Source organism: Halyomorpha halys, unplaced genomic scaffold (assembly GCF_000696795.3).
Source record: "Halyomorpha halys isolate HHAL.00 unplaced genomic scaffold, Hhal_1.1 Scaffold1103.1, whole genome shotgun sequence".
NCBI lineage: Eukaryota > Metazoa > Arthropoda > Insecta > Hemiptera > Pentatomidae > Halyomorpha > Halyomorpha halys.
In genome coordinates, this window is record NW_027106647.1 from 152,957 (window position 1) to 170,694 (window position 17,738).

Sequence of the window (17,738 nt, forward strand, 5' to 3'; positions counted from 1 at the left end):
GAAAAGAAGAAGGCCTCATGACCTTATATTGTAAAATGTTTTTAGAGTTCTACTACTGGGTAGTTTCTCTACATGCTGTATCATATCATTATCATTATGTCATTATGATCAAATTTACTTGTTGTATTTTTTATACAGTTGTAAATATCAATAAATAAAAAAATAAAAAGATAAATCAAAATTTGCGGTTATATTAATTAGAATGAAAATCTTATTATGTGTAAAATATTTTAATTTCATTAATAAATATAACATTTATAAGATCCAAATTATATAAAATATTATTTTATTCAACATGGAATTCACGTGTTCACTAAAATAACTTCGGCAACGTCCAGGCTATACTTTTTCCATTAATAGATATAACTGATAGAAAATGTGATTGAAAAGAAAACCACTCGAGAGAGTGAGATCATTGAATGTAGGGAGAGGGTGCGTCAGCAGGACTAGATCCTGAGGGAGATGGGAAAGAAGGACCCTTTCAGGATATTAAAAGAGTTGTGAGTGTTATTGACACCTCGGCTGCTTCCACCAGTTCTGTCGCTTCGGGAGGCTGATACAACAAATTTAGTTATACCTCGTGTATTTCCAGCCTCTTGAGGTACACCAGTTTCCACCGGAGGGTGATAAAATCTTATCCTATGAAAGTTTGGGTATAGGACCTCTCCCTTCAGGTGACAGTTCTCCTAAAAGGACAATTTTGAATGTAGCGGCATTCGAGATACGAAAACAATGCGTTTGACAAACATCACTAAGATGAACTCTAAGATAGCGGGAATCTGAAAACTTCTAATCAGACGACAGTATGATGATGATTATATGAAAGAAGTTTCAAACTTGAGAGGTACTCAATAATGTGAGATTATTACTGCAAAAATTTTAATACAGAAATACAGTTAAATCTCGTCTAACGGTAGGGGTGTCGAATTAAACGAGATTTAACTCACTATGTGTCTCTTTGATCCCTTCACAACGGAAAACTCTCAAGCGGAGCCAAGTTTCTCTCAACAAGAGACGAATTTATCCCTAGGAACAGACTTTTAAAAAATGTTGAAAATAGGGAAAAACATATCTAGTTATTTAACGTATCGATATATTACAAGGGAATAAAAAATTCAATATATTTCCAAGTTGTTCTTAATTAATAAAACGTTAAGTCGCAGCACAGTTATCACATAAAATAAATTATTTATTTTTATTTTTCTATGTTGTATTTAATATTTTTTTAAAAATTCTCTTATTTTCGTTAATTAGTTAAGTTAGTTTTCAAATTCTGTTCATTTTTAATGAATATTAAGGATGTGAGGTGGGTATTATTTTAAAATAAAAAAATTGAAGATATTTTAGAGGAAGACTTTTTAAAAAAACACATTAAGGCTCAGTCAAACTATTTAAATGAGGATAAAACCTGCCTGATATTAAATAAATAACACCTTATTGTACATTGATAGAGCGAGTTAAATGCAATGCCTTAGAGCCGATTTTGTATGAATCGAATAAATGTGAAAAATCGATTTCATAAAGAGGCACTTCCCGATTTTAACGAAACAATTGCTGTCACATACCAGGTATATATTCACCTTAAACATGTACTTTAACTTTCGTGGGACTTTTTGTTTTTGAGGTAGGTTGTTCAAACACATAGACCATTTTGCGAGACTAAGGGACCTCAAATCATGTATTTCTTTCAAGAATTAGCTAAAACTAGCTATAGTTGAATAATAGCTAAAATCGTCATGGATACGATATTTGTTTATCAATGGTTCATTCATGAATAACGGTCGTATCCATGGCAATCTTAGCAATCAGTTTTAACTCTGTCTTCACGATCGTAATACTTTCTATTGATATATACTGTATATTTCACATACAATCATATCAATCGAAGAAATATCAGTTAGTTAACGTGGGAGGGATAAATTTGCTACAGTTTGATGTTATTGTTTGGTTTCATTAAAAATAATACCGTATTGTTGTTTTAAATTATTGACTTGATAAAAGCAAATAACAATTTTTTTTATTACATAATTCCCTATATCTTTATCCAATTGGATGCCAAAATCATTACTTTTTTAGTTACTTTAAGTAGTCTTTCGGAATAAATATAACTCCAGAAGTACTTAGAAATTGCAAAATCTTGCATTATATTTACATCGAAAAGATAATAATTTTGAATCCTTTCTAGCTAGCTTTTGGCACTCGGATAAACAACTTTTATCTTTAGAGCCTTTGTAGTAGTATTTTTACAATTAGGTACTGCTCCAATACGGAAAGGAATATAATAGGTGATTTTTTGAAATAATAATGACAACTAAAAAAAATTAAAATAAAGTAGAATAACACTCATACTGAGTAGATAAATCTAGCATATATTTATGTCGGAATGACGTCATGCCAAAACAATAATGGTGGCTAGCTTTTTTGCGTGCTAAAAAAAATAAATAAAAAAATATAGGGATTATCATATCCCTATTAGTCAGGGGAATTATCATAATCAAATAAGAGATATGAGAACCTATCCGTAAAACCGTAAAATACCGTATATTGGTAAAATGCCGTTTTAATGGATACCCTTCTCAAAAATCAAAGGAATTATCATTATCAAATAAGCACTATAAGAAACTTTCCTAAAATACCCTATTATATTAATTGTACCATGGATCATTATATATTTATTCAAAAAAACATATATTCTTTAGTTATAACTTGAAGATAAAATATTTTTAGAATATCCAAAGTTTTATAATTAATGCGTTTTAGTTAAAATTGCAGGCTTCCACAGAAAGCTATTTTTCAATTCATCAGTTTTTAATTATTTAAATTTGTATTTTTTTTTTGTAACTAAACAGATTTAAAAATATATATATATATATATAGGTAATTAAAAATAAAAAAAATAATAACGAAAAACTGATGTAAGATAAAAATTCATTTTACGTTCGAGTTTTTACCTATCCATCAAATTTTAAATGTTAAAAAAAATTTATTTTATAACATCATTAATATAATTGCTTTTCATTAATACAATTGTTAACTGCAAGCTACATTAGCCTATAAGCTATCAGATATCGAGTCCATAAGAAGCGCACTGAATATCAATCCTTACTACGAGATCATACCTTTAGCTATATATCGCAGAACAAGACGTCAACGGGATCCAGAGAAGACGGGACTCGAATAAAACTGACTGGGTGTGGTGAGACCGGAGGCCGCCTGCTTATCGACCAACCCAGCGCCGAATAGGGGATCATTGTAGGACATGCCTTCGTGTCCAACCTTAGCAATTCTCTATCAGTTCTCAACATCTCTATTCCTTTAACTGCTAACAGCATAACTTCTGATGTACAATATCGCAAAGGGTTACCGTTTGTAGAAGATAATCATATCATACAAATCGGTCTGTACTTGTCTGTAACCACTCACTCACTGACTTAAATCAAAATTATGTAGTACAAAAGGAGAAAAAAGGCAGTTATTTCGTCTCAATTTTCTATTACTTTAATGAAAACTATGTATAATTAAAAATCAAAACTGATAAGTCTGCCAAGTATAAGCAGGGAGATTAAAACATGTCGGCTGTTTAAAAACATTAACAATTTTTTTTCATTCTGAGCTCGATATCTTTAAAACTACCAACAACACTAAAAAAAAAACCTAACACAATATCATGTTAATATAGAAAATTTTCTAAAATATGAACCCTAATTGAATTATTAACGTTCAATAGTTCCCAAAATAAAGCTTTTTAAAAAACAATATTTCATAAAAAATGCATTGAATAATCAAAAGTGAATTTATTTTGAGAAATCTATATCTCTATAACCATTTGACCTAAAAATGTCTGCCAGCACTCAAATTAAAGCGAGTTGAATGTGTTTAAAGTAGTTTATAACGTTTATCTTCGTAGGAGTAGTATTTTAATGTGTATTTGAAAAAACGAATTAACAAAATGTTCATTTCTAGTTGTTGGAACAAAATATTTGATTGATGAAAATACATATCTCAAGAACTATAAGACGTACAGATGTCTGCAAGCACACAAATTAAGGTAATTTAACTTTCTGTAAAGTAGGATATGACCAATTTTCTTCATAAGGATAGTATTTTTTATGATATTGGCATATGAATATGAATTTGCACATGAACTTTTGAACGATATAAATGAATTTATTTTACCTAATAACATGAAAACCACTAATCCTACGAATATATGTGTCATATATTACTTTATAATATACTAAACTAGCTTTAATTTCAGTTATAATAGACATTTGTACGTTAAATAGTTTTTGAGATATAGATTTCTCAAAATAAATTCACTAACTACTGATTTTTCCGAACATTTTTTGTGAATTGTTTCTTTAAGAAAAGTACATCTCTGGAAATATTGAACGTAAATTGCTCTTTTAGGACTCAAATTTACTCTTCTTTATATAATATTATTTATTTACAGTATTTATTCCATATCTAGTGTTGTAGATATGGAATAAATACTTTCTTTTTTTTAACGTACTGCAACAGCCGCCAATTTTTTTATTCCCCTGAATTGACTGGCAACTATCAATTATTCTTGGGAACTATTCAACGTTAATAATTCTATTAGGGCTCATATTTTAGAAAATTTACTCTACTTTAAATGATATTCTATTAGATTCTGTACTGTTGTTAAAAATTTTAAAGATATGAACCTCAGAAAATAAAATTAATTTTTTTTTTCATGTTTTTAAACAGCCACCTATTTTTAATTCCCCTACCTATACTTGGCAGACTCATTAATTTTTATTATTAGTTATACATAGTTTTCATTAAAGTAATCAAAAATTGTGTTGAAATGACTGCCTTTTTTATCTTCTTGGACTCGTGTATTATTGGGACCGGCCAATAAAAGTGAAACTAAAAAAATTAAATAAAAATAAATTAAAAAATAAAAAGTTATCTCTCTAATAGAATCATCATGAACTCTGAAAAGGGCCCTTATGTTCATTTCTAATTATAGGTTAAGTCACACGCGATTCCGCATGGATATCATTTTGTACATCACTCATCATCCATCAGGTAGAATATTTTAAGCAATACTTTCGTTTTTTAAAAAACTTTAAAGATTGTTTATCCTAAATAGAAGCCTTGCAAGCGACAAATAACGCTTCAAAGAGACTTTAGGTATCATAATAATTTTGGATTTTAGAATTCATAACATAAAAACAACTCGCCTACACATATACTCTACTTTGGCCAAGAGACGGTTAAGTAATTCTGGTTTAAACTTTCGAGGAGGGATTAATTCTGAAGATAAGAAAACTTCACGAGTTTGAAGAGGATCTTAGGAGAGTTTTAGGAGTGGAATATTAAGTATTTAAAAGCTGTTTCATTACGAATGGTGAACTAGATAATTTTTAAACTGTTTCCACAAAGTATTTGTAATTGCACCCTCAAACAAATGCTAACACAAATAAAAAATATAAACTTTGAGAAAATGGACTGGAAAAATTTGTCTGCTATTTTAAAAAGTAAAAAGTTTTTGTTTGAAAACCTAAACGAAGAATAAATTTTTGATATCTCAACAACTATTAAAGATACAGTTGTTTGTAAGTACTAAAAATTAATCTTATTAATTCCAGTTTAAACCAGTTAATAATAATCTTCAAAGTTTTCCATGATATTTATCACAATAAAGTCATAAAATGGTCAATACTAGAATATAAACTGTATCTCGAGTACAAAACTCTATAAGAAATCATTATACTTTAAATAATATCCTGTTAAGTTTTCTTAGAGTGGTAAGCTGTCAAAATGATTTTTAAAAAAATTCTTATTAGGAGCACCGTATCTTTAAAATTACCTAGAACACTAAAAACCAACATCACTGGAAAAAGAGTAAATTTTCTAAAATATTAGGCCTTAAAGAGCCATTTACGTTTAATAGTTTCAAAGATATACCTTTTTTAAAAAGCAACATTTTATAAAAAATGTACTGAAACATTAGTACATTTAATTGGTGAATCTTGACTGTCCTAAAAGTTTTAAAAAACTGGAACTACGTATTTAATGTAATATTCCAAAAGCAGAAGAGGGAACTATTGATATTTAATAACCCTCTCGATAGTATAAATGTGATTTAGCAACATCTGTGCCGATACCTGATCCTGGGAAGGACAAGAGACAGAAAAGTGGATCGACACCTGTCAACACCAAGACACCTTTTCCAGGATCTAATGGATAAAAGATGTTTAAAAACCATCAGACCAGGTATAGGCAGAAAAGATCACAGGATGTCAGGTAGGGTATTGGGTTCCCACCCCTACTCGGAGTCTATCGAAGGCATAACTAATGATAGCCAAAGAGGAATAAGATTCCAAAAGGGTAACGCCCGTACGAACAAGGGGGGGGAGAAAGGAAAGAAAAGAGAGGATGAGGGACTTAGGGTTCGGAACTGGTAGCTGAAAGAGGATGGACTTCGACGAGAGGAAGTCCTCTAAGAAGAGCAGAGGAAAGATGGGCTCTTCAGATTTGGAAGTCAACAACCACGGCATTCACCATCTATTCAGACATTCATAGCCATATCAAGTACGAATTAATAATATAATTAATATTTTATAGCAAACTATATTTATCTGTATCATTCAATTATGTACTAAATGTAAATAAATAATTTTTTCCTTTATGTACGCACATTTTACAACTCCTTTACATATATATTATAAATCTCAATGATAAAAATATCTTATAAATATAAAGATATATAATTGATAAACTTGTAAACACAAAAGCCCTTTGAAAAATAAATTCAACACTAATTATTTTGTAGGACACAAATAATCTTAATTAATAAAAAAATATATATGTGGATAATTACATTCAGGAATCATCGTGGCATCCCAGTTAACAACAGGTAATACATTGCACTATTTTATTAACTATTGTATAGTTGCTAGTCAATACAGGGGAATAAAACAATGGCGGATGTTGCAAAACGTTAAAAAAAGATTTATTGTTTATTCCATATCTATAAAACTACCTACAACACTAGAATACATAATAGATGCATATAGATAGATATAGAATACAAAATTATATAAAGAAGAGTAGAAGAGAATTTTCTAAAATATAAGAACTAAAAGAGCAATTTAAGTTAAATATTTCCCGAGATATACTAAAGTAAACAATTCACAAAAAATCTACTGAAAATTCAGTAGTTGGTGGATTTAGTTTGGAAAATCAATATCTCACGAACTATTAGACGTACTGAAGTCTTTTAGTACTCAAATTAAAGCTAATTTAATGTACTATAAACTAGTTAATTACGTTTATCTTTGCAGGAGTAGTAGTTTTCATAATATTTGCCAAAATAAATTCATTAAAATATTTATTTCGAATTGTTCGGAAAAAGGTTAAAAACCCTATATCTCATGAACATTTAAACATAACAATGTCAGCTAGCACTCAAATTAAAGATAGTTAAATTCGTTATAAATTAGTTTATAATGTTTATCTTCACAGTTTATATGATATTTGCATATGAATCTGATTTTTTCAGTTTTAATTTTGACCGAACTAAAAATCAACATTTGGAGGATTTATTTTGTCAACTTTTAAAAAACAGAACTACTTCTATAGAGATAAACGTTATAAACTATTTATAGTAAATTTAACTAGCTTTAAATTGAGTACTGGGAGAAATCTGTACGTCGAATGATTCCTACGATATATTGTTTCATAAATTAAACTAATTGTCCAAACAACAATCAATCGATTTATTTTAAAAATGTCATGAAAACTACTACTCTGAAGATAAATGTTATAAACTACCTTAAAGTACATTAAACTAGCTTTAATTTGAGTGCTAAAAGACATCTGTATCTATACTAGTTCCTGAGATATATCATCAACTAATGATTTTTCAGTATATCTTTCATGAAATGTTGCTTTTTAATTAACTATACCTCGGCAACCATATAATGCAAACAGCTCTATCATGGCTCATAATTAAGAAGATTTACTCAACATTAAATGGTTTTTTATTAGCTTTTCTAGTGCTGTTGGTAGTTGTAAAGATATAGAGCTCCGAAAAAACAATTACTTTTTTTAACGTTTTGAAACACCCACGATTTCGTATTCCCCTCACTATACTTGGCAGACTCATTAATTTTGACTAGTAAGGATACGTTGTTTTTTAAGTTATCAAAAATCGGAGTGAAATAACTGACTTTTTTTCCACAGGACTCTTAGCCTAAAAGATGGCAGTCCTTGTGAAATCTAGCCTACCTAACTTGAGTATCTCTAACTCGCTCGCTCGGTTGTGTGACAAAATTGAGTAGTATATGTGTTGGAAAAGTAATTAGATACGTATATTCAGTTAATATAATTATTGGTTTTATTTTTGTAATAGATTTAGCTCATAATGAAAGATATTGTCTGATCATTGTGTCAGCAGTGATCAGCTGATATATTGTACTTTGAGCCGGGCCAAGGTGCAAGTAATCAATCAATCACAGCGCCCTTTATAAGACAAGCATCTTTCTTCTTTATTTTTCAGGACTAGATATATTAGTTCTTAATGAAAGAACTATAATTATAATGTAAATTAATTTAAGCACAGATGATACATTAATTCTTTTTTTTTATATCATACCTTCTGAGACCAATTTGGACTTATGGTGCACAAATTTACGGATATACCAAAAAAACTAACTTACTGAAACTGCAACAGTTTCAATCAAAATTACTAAGACTGGTCAGTAGCGCTCCCCCCTACATCAGTAACAAGAACTTACACAAAGACTTACGAACTTCCTACGTACAAACAACCATTAAATCATTATATAAACGGTTTCACGACACACTTCCAACACACACTAACCCTCTAATTAAAGGACTATCAACACTAGACTTACCAGATACGAGTCGACGTTTACGAAGGAGCTGGAATAGGGACCTCTTAAATTGATTTTTAAATTTCAATTTTAATGGAGAGGCATCATTGGATGACCTTAACCTTCATACCTTCATGACATTTTTTTTTTATTATTATTTATTTATTTGTTTTTCTCTCTATACATCTCCTTCACTGGCTGTAAAAACACTTTTACAGTTGTGAATAAACTAAATAATAGTAAAGAAATAAAAAAAAAAAAAAACTAAACTGAGGTTTTTTTTTTTTAAATCGAATGGCATTAAACAAGCTTAGAGAATTCTCTAAAGGGATTATTAAGTACTGGTAAGTATTAAATACGATTAAAATATTTACAGTCCTTTGAAATTGATTAATAGTCATTATTTTTATACACCCCATTACATTAAAAGTATGTGAAAAATATTTCAAACATTTTTATAGCATATTATAGAGCTTTTAATCATATAAAAATCAAGCCTCCGGTTATATATGCGACATTGGGCCCGTATAGCAGCTATTAAGCCACCGGTTATATGTTAAATAAACCGCTTGGTAAACAAGCCGTAAACCGTATATGTGATTAAGTTCACCGGCCCAAAGCACCCTCTCCACTCCGATACATCCATACCCCGACCCAATAATCCACTAAAGTGCCTTATTATGGGACCCTAAAGCTTCCATGATCAGCTTTAGGGCAAGTTATATTTTCCTTTATCCGAGCATTTATCACCGCTATCGACGCTACGTGGGGCATTTATGTGCTGGAGGCGGGGCTCGAACAAGGCCACCGGTGGTCGATTATTGAATATACAACTTTCAGAATCATATCATTTTATCATACAAACTTCCTAGTTCAGTTATTCGGTGGTTCCGTCGATCGAATAATAAGCAGTGACCAATTCTTAATCGTATGTAAAAGCAAGGATAGCTGGAATTGTTACGAAATACATAGTCTCTTTGCTAACGTCGACTATTGCCGCTGAAGACATTAATAATCTTGCCACCACACCTTTAATCAACCATTGTTTGTTAAAGTTGGAATTATCTATTCCTTTAGTTATGAAAAATCAGTAATTGGAGAATTTATTTTGGGCAATCTACATCTCAGGAACTATTAGCTCTCAAACTAAAGCTATTTGAATGTGCTATACAGTAGTTTATCTTCCTAGTAGTAGTTTTTATCATATCGAATCATAGTTTTCATCAAGTTGAATGATGCTCGCACCAAACTAGATTTTTTTAAAAGCATATTTCCATAGAAAGCCGTTCATCAACATGAAACTAGAAATATCCTGGAACATGTCTGATACCCTTTTAAAAGATAATTACATTTTCTGCAAAAATAAGGTTAAACAATATACGTCCGTCATGCATCTTTACAATATCTTAATTAGATGTTAATATATCATTGGAGATGATATAGCAAACAAATCCAATATTGAACTTTGTGTTCAAAGTGGTAAGGAAAATCGTGTGAGTGAAATACCTAATACAGTGAAGTTTCACTTAAACGAAACTCACTTATACGAAACATTCAGTTATGCGAAGAATTTCTCAATCCCCTACAAAAACCCCTTAATTATGTGTATGTAATTATCCATTTATACGAAACTTAGTTATGCGAAACATTCAGTTATACGAAGGAAAGTTTGGACCTGCTTTATGTACATATTAGTAAATTTTATTCAGTTCTACGAATTTTTTTTTCTTCTGTGGCTTGCCAAAGGACGAAAACTGAGACATCTCTGTATTTGAAATGGGTTTGCTACTGCCGATTCGATTATCAACATTTTTATTTCTCTAGTATATTCCTTTTAAGTCTATTCTTATTTATAATTCATTTAATGTTTCATTATTTTACATTTGTTTGTTTTAGTGGCAAACCCATTTGGAACCTCTCGCCCTATGATCAATTACTAACAATTAATAATTAAGAACTAGGTGTGTTTTTCGTTATATCTAAAAAAACTAGATATTTATGTTTATAATAATAGTTGAATCTGTTGTTTTATGTTCAAGTATAACCATTGTTGTTTAAACTAATAAAGAGTGTACCCAAAGATTTATGTTTATCATTACAATAGAAACATGCAGTAAAAAGGTATACAAGGATATGCATGATTACATCCTTTGCGCATCTATTTAGTTTGTATTTCGAAAGTATTGAAACAACTCTGGTCTTTTAAGGACAAGACCTTCGCCATGTCTAAGAATTCTGTAATAGTCTTCAATTACAATTCTCGATGAAATCATGCCATTTTGCAAGCATACTTGGATGGAGTGTTAAAGTTGTATTTATGGGAAGCTTTTGATCTAGTCTGGCACTCGGTACTGCTTTACAAACTCCTACATACTTTCTCATTATCGGTTCATTTCTCATAGATAGATTGATAGATTATTAAAAATAAATCACATTCCTATTCATCTCTCATCTCTCAGTCCGGAGGTGTTCCTCAAGATAGTATCCTCGGTCCCATCCTCTACACAGTCTATACAGCTGACATACCAACCAATCCTGACACTATCGTCACCACGTATGCCGATGACATATGTTCTCCTAGTTAATAATAATTTTAATTGCATCCTAAGCTCTCCAATTCCATATTACAACCCTCAAAAAATTAGATAATCACAATAAATTCCAACAAATCCCTACAGTATCCTTTAATAGGATAGCTCTCACACCTGTCGAACATATACGCTATATTGGACTACAGCTGGACAAACGATTAACTTGGAATCCTCACACAAGACTGAAAAGACAGGAAACAGCACGCCGGTTCCGACTATTAGAACACTTACAAGACAAACGGTCTAAACTCCCAATCCATTACAAAAGACTGATATAAATGACTATAGTAAGGCCTATCCATACAGTGTTGAGCTTTTGGGCTCTACTAAACCTTCGAATTCTTCTCGTATCCAATCCTTACAATCGAAAATCCTTCGTTGAATCCTCAATACTCCTTACTTTGTCACAAATAAAATCATCCGTAAAGACCTGTTCCATAAGTAACCGATCTAACCCGAACAAGAAATCAACAATCCTTCCATTATAAACTCCCCTTTCTTCCTCTTTTATTCCTGCAATCCTCCGAGGCGCCAGAAAGATGGTCCCGAGACCTTCTAATGCAGAAATGTTATTAGAGCCATACCGATGGGTAGTTTCTCTATATACCATAATGATCTTACTTCAAATTTACTAAATGTATTTTTAAGTAAATACAGTTGCCAATAAATAAATTAAAAAAAAAAAAGTCTTTTAGGGCTCTAACAGATCTAAAAAGACCAGGTTCATAACTACCAGGTGTCTTGATCTTTTGGTATATGCTAAATTAATTTTCTCTTTGTACGGAAAAAACCGCATTATGAAGAGAAAAAGACGACTGTCAGACTACCGCAATCTGTTAGGGGCAGGTGCTCTGCAGTACCCCACCTGCCGCCTTCACCTGTCCAGGAACTGCTTCGGTCAAGACTAAGCACCTGCGAGTCCTCATCACAGAACACGTTCTTTAAATCTCTGCTGGTTTTTCAGGACCTTGAACTTCATTTTTAAACTTTGGTTTAAAATAATATAATAAGCAGGATATAAAGAGAGTTCTAAATAATTTTATCTGGTGAAGGATACGTACGTATATTTATCAAAACCATTGCTACTGGTAAAAATTTATTATTACACTTTATTTAAACGTTTTAGGTGTCCCTTAGCCAAATTTTCAGATTTTTAATAAGCTTATTTTTTTTATTTAACAACAATTATTTATTCTGAGTCTATTAGCACTCAAATTGAAGCTAGTTTAATGCACTATAATGTATTTATTATATAATGCTTATCTTTGTAGGATCAGTTGTTTTTAATAATAAATTAATTTATAGTTGTTCGGACAAACTTTTATATGTAAAATTTATATTTATATAAATATCAAAAAAACTACTATTCTTACGAAGATACGTGGCATAAACAACTTTATAGAAAGTTATATGTCCTTTATTTTGAGTGCTGGCAGACATATGTGCGTCTAATGGGCCTAAGATATATTTTTTACAAAATCTAAAATTTCATCCGAATAATAAGAAATTAATATTTTGTCAAACATAAAATCAACTACTCCTACGATTATAAAGGTTATAGTACATTAATGTAGCTATACTTTCAGTGCTAATTGACTCAGTGGAATGGTTTTTGATAAATATATTTCTCAAAATAAATTCATTAACTACTGATTTTTCAATACATTTTTTTTATGAAATATTGCTTTTTAAAAAGCTATTTCTCGGGAACTATAGAAGGTAGATAGCTCTATTAGGGCTCACATTGTAAAAAATTTGCTCTACTTTAAATGACATTCTCTTAGGTTTTATAGTGTTGTTGGTATTTATAGAGCTACGAATGAAAAATTAATATTTTTATTTAAGTACCTAATGGTGGATCAACCCATATTTAACAAATTATACAACTGTTCATTTAATTGTACTATTTTTTTTTTTATTAGTTCACTTTATATGTAAAATAAAATATTACTCGGTGATCACAAATAACTTTTTTACATAACAGAGAAATAAATCGATATGAGACAACTGGGTATAGATCGATCCATGGTATAGTGAACCCTTATAGAAATATTTATATGTATAAAAAAAAAACCTCTTTTAGAAATGTAAAAATATTTTCCCCTTATTAGGTAAAATCGCGATTATTAAAATAAAATAATTACAAAAAATAAAATACAAAACTTGGTTCAGAAATGGGCAGAACCAAACTCCTTTCCCAGAGTAGTAGAATTTCAAGAATCCAGTTATAGAATCTACTGGACTGAAAGATATGGAAGAAGATTGGATCACCTCAAAATGTACTCCGTATATTGCAAACGATTTCATTGAGATATGATTTATGGATATAGAGGATAGAGTTATGATGTAAACCACCTAATTTTTAAGGACATTTATTATACTTTTTATATACTCTAGGAAAAACTTTAATTAATTTTCTTTCTTGCAGTGGTCAGATTCTCCACTCAAGTTGAGTGTTTGAGACTTAAGCGCACTTGCTCAGCCTCCACTGGCTCAGGGATCCTCAGGTCGATTGTTTATAATAGTGTAAATGTGACTAGAGATTATTTTATTTTTATTATTATTTTATTTTATTTATTTATTTTTTCATGTGCATAGTTTCATAATGTTCATTTTCTTAATCCTTCTGTTTATGTATATATGTTAAGAGAGATTTTATTTATTTTTATGTACTGTTTTTTTTTTCTTTCATTTATTTATTTATTTTTCATTCTTATTTTATTTTATTTTAATATGAATGTGATCACAAAAAATTAATTTTCTGACACAAAATTGCCAAGTATGGCTACATGAATATAAAATGTTTTGAGGCCCCCTGCATCCAAACCTCTCATAATTGTCTCTTTGTGGACATCCCAGTTCAAAAATGAAATCACACAGTTAGTACACATGTATGGCAACGCCACTTGAGATAGATTTTATACTTTATTAGCACATTCTAAAAAACGACCCAAACGATTTTGATAAGGTTTGTAAATCATTATTTAATTAATTAGTCTTTTATATCAGATAGGTCTTATCCTCATACAAATTGTTTAACTGAGTTGAAATGACCAATTTTTAAAAAAAGTCTTAGTACCTTTAATTTAGCTTATTTGAAATAAACAACCAGCCCCCATTGTTAGTAATAATAAACAATGGATAAATACAAAATATTAAAAAAATTGACAAGTAATTATTACTTATAGCCTACTGTATTTTTTTTAAAAGCATATATTAGAGTGTTTTTAAAATGTTAATAGATTATAATCGTTGACGACTATGTTGGGTTTTTATGTATGCGTATTTTTTTTACTATATTCTAAATTTTTATATCATTTTTATACTTTTGACTATAATTCTGTTTTATGTTTGATGGAAAAAAGAGAAAGTTTTAAAATAAAAATAATCGAAATATTAAACACATCTATAAAGAATGATAAAGAAAAATAATAATAATATAAAAAATATAATAATAATGACATAAAAAAATATGTAAAAATAAAGAATATGCTTATTAACAAAAAATATATGTTTACCTAATTTTTTAATGTTTCATAGAGAAATACTTGAATTCACCTGGGCAGAATAGCATTACATGAAGTTGTGTTTTAAAATTATTTAGTTCAAAAATTGTATTAAGGTAAGATGAATTATAAATAATATTGTTAAGTATTTTGAATTGTTGAGGATCACACATGTAATAAAAGCTGTTTTGTCAAAGATTGTCCCTGAGGATGGCCGAATTGGCCGAAACGTCGGATTTGTAAAAAAAAGAAAATGTTTTGAAGCTATAATGGCTAAAATTTAAATTATTTATTTAAACAACATTAACCATTCTCAAGAAAGTATTTAAGATTTTAAATAATACACTATGTTAAATTAAATTAAAACTGTACCACAACCCATTAAGGGGAGATATTATATAGTTTTTATGTGCCCTGAGACGAGCTTTGGACCTCATGGTCGTTCTACGGTTGATATAATAATAAAAAAATAAATAAATCGGTATTGCTACAACCCATGAAGGGTCCAGGGGTGCAGTACTGTTACTATACTAGCGGTTGTGCAAGGAGGTGATTCGGTGATCATGCTCAACTGCCAGATTTTTACCCATTTACCCATTCAGGGCTTCCAAACCAACAGGGCTGACTCAAATGCTACAGGTAACTAACAATAATTATCTGTCACAGCTGGAAGATTCGAACCAGGTTCCATGGAGTTAGTAATCCATTACCTTACCTATGAGCTACTCACTCCCACAATATATTATGTTACCAATCTATATTTATGTTATCAACCCTTTAAAATACGAAACATATCAAAATTAATTTTTAATCAGATAGTTACAGAGATAAAGTGACTAAAAAATACAATATATTTAACAAATTATCAAAATAAATGGAAATTGCAGGTTTTGTCTTATCGTTTTTGAACATTTCTATGTAAACTGGATTAGATTTATTAGTTTGTTTTTCTTAAAAGAATCTATTATCTATTTTTACATCAGAAATATGTATAGTAAAGACCTGAGACAACGAGGAAGACAAGGCACCTGTATCGATTGTGGAACGATAGGGAGACTCGATTGGGAGCCGTGGCTACATCAGCCCAAGGGGAACGGTCGCCAGCAGCGGGCCAAGGTCCCTTGGAAATCCATACTATCCCCACGGGCAACCCGCTGTACCTCCAGTCTTATCCAAATCTAATACTTACCAAAAATATCTACTAACAACAGTTCATTCATGTTAAAATATTTTATTTTAGAAATCAATATAAAATAGTGCCAAGTCATAACTAGAGGAGAGAGCTCTCTCTGTAGCAGTATTAAAATGTTTTCGAGTATCGCAATATCAACGTTTGATTGAAAACAATGTTAATTTCTGCTAAAAAAATTATTTAGAAAAGGTTATATGGGACAAAGGCAATTAGCCTGCATTTTTAAGATTTGAAAAAGGAAATGACATCAATATGAAGGTATCCTTGAGGGTCGAAACGTTGGAAAAGTTGTAAAGAATATAGTTGAGAGAAAAAAAGGATCAAATTTGCTTTAAATTAGGAATTAACAATATATTTTATATAGATAATAATACAATCTGAATCACACATGGGCATGAGTATTAGAACTGAACAAATTCAATCACACTATTTATACATAGAAAAGATAAAACTTAAACAACAAATTAAATTAAGAAAAAGAAATAAATAGAGTAAATAAAATTAAAGAATTAAAATAAATAATAATAATAAAATAAAATTAGGTAGATAAATAAGTAACCAACTGATTTTAAGAAAATTAAAGTAAATCAAACACACCAAAAACAAAATAAATAGTCCGAAGCACAATCATACCTACATCTTTCAAATTTTAACTGTTTACTTTTAAAACCAACTCAACCTTCATTTCATCCCTATTCAGTTCTGGAACAAACCTCCAGTTAGCTGTATCACAGCAATGTATAACTGAAGTATACGACTTTAAGTAATGCTTTTATTAAGTAATGTTTGTATTAGTTCTTAATCTTAAATCATACTATGAACATGTAGTTTTTTTTAATAATAAGTTGAAGAAATTATTTGTTCTAAAAAACTGTTTTCTTTTATTTCATTATACATGACTATGTAAACAATTAACACAGTTATTGATATATGTATTTTTCTTTTGTGTATGATGGAGTTTAGGAGCACAGTATACCTATAGTTTATTGGTAACATTTTTCGGAGTTATTTTAAATGTTATTATATTATGGAGTATAAGTTTACGAGGATTGTTCGTTAACTGGTGGGGGGAGTTACGGCCTTAGTACGATAACAGCTGACAGGTCGTATCGGCTGATTGATTGGTATATGTAGAAGTACTGGACTGAATAAAGACAAACATCCCCCCTTCCTGCGAGGTGGCAGGGCAGGAGGGGCTCTCAAAACCCTGTAAACAACACCCTTTAACTCCTTTCTTCTCATGCACCCCCTTCCCCTCCCCTACTATGCTTCGACTTCTCACTGTTTTTTGTTTTTTTTAGCTCTTATTATTCGTCTATAACTACTAATGGTTTTATTTTCTCTTCTTTGTTTAATAATCACGCAGAGGCCCCTCACCTCCAATTTCTTCTACAGTAGCATTCTCACAGAATGGACCAAACAAACCACAGCTAAGTATTTCACGGTATACCTTCAAGTACCAACGGTAGAAAAAGGTAGTAACCATCTGAGTTATGTAACCATATGTTTTTCTGTTTTGGAGGGATCGGAAAAAATAAATAAATAAAGCCATTCTATTTCTGGAACGTGCCAGTCATTT

General features: G+C 30.3%; 1 protein-coding gene across 9 annotated transcripts in view; it reads right to left on the reverse strand.

Annotated features, from left to right (window-relative positions):
* The window catches only part of MESK2 (misexpression suppressor of KSR 2), a 153,314-nt gene that overhangs the window by 74,647 nt on the left and 60,929 nt on the right, over window positions 1-17,738 (reverse strand). Inside the window, exon 1 of one of the 9 annotated variants that reach the window (XM_014432726.3) lies at window positions 3,120-3,138. The exons of the other annotated variants lie outside the window; for them this stretch is intronic. The gene's annotated coding sequence lies outside the window, so the exon portion shown is untranslated. Of the gene's footprint in view, window positions 1-3,119; window positions 3,139-17,738 lie in introns of those variants that run through there. 9 annotated transcript variants of the gene reach the window in all.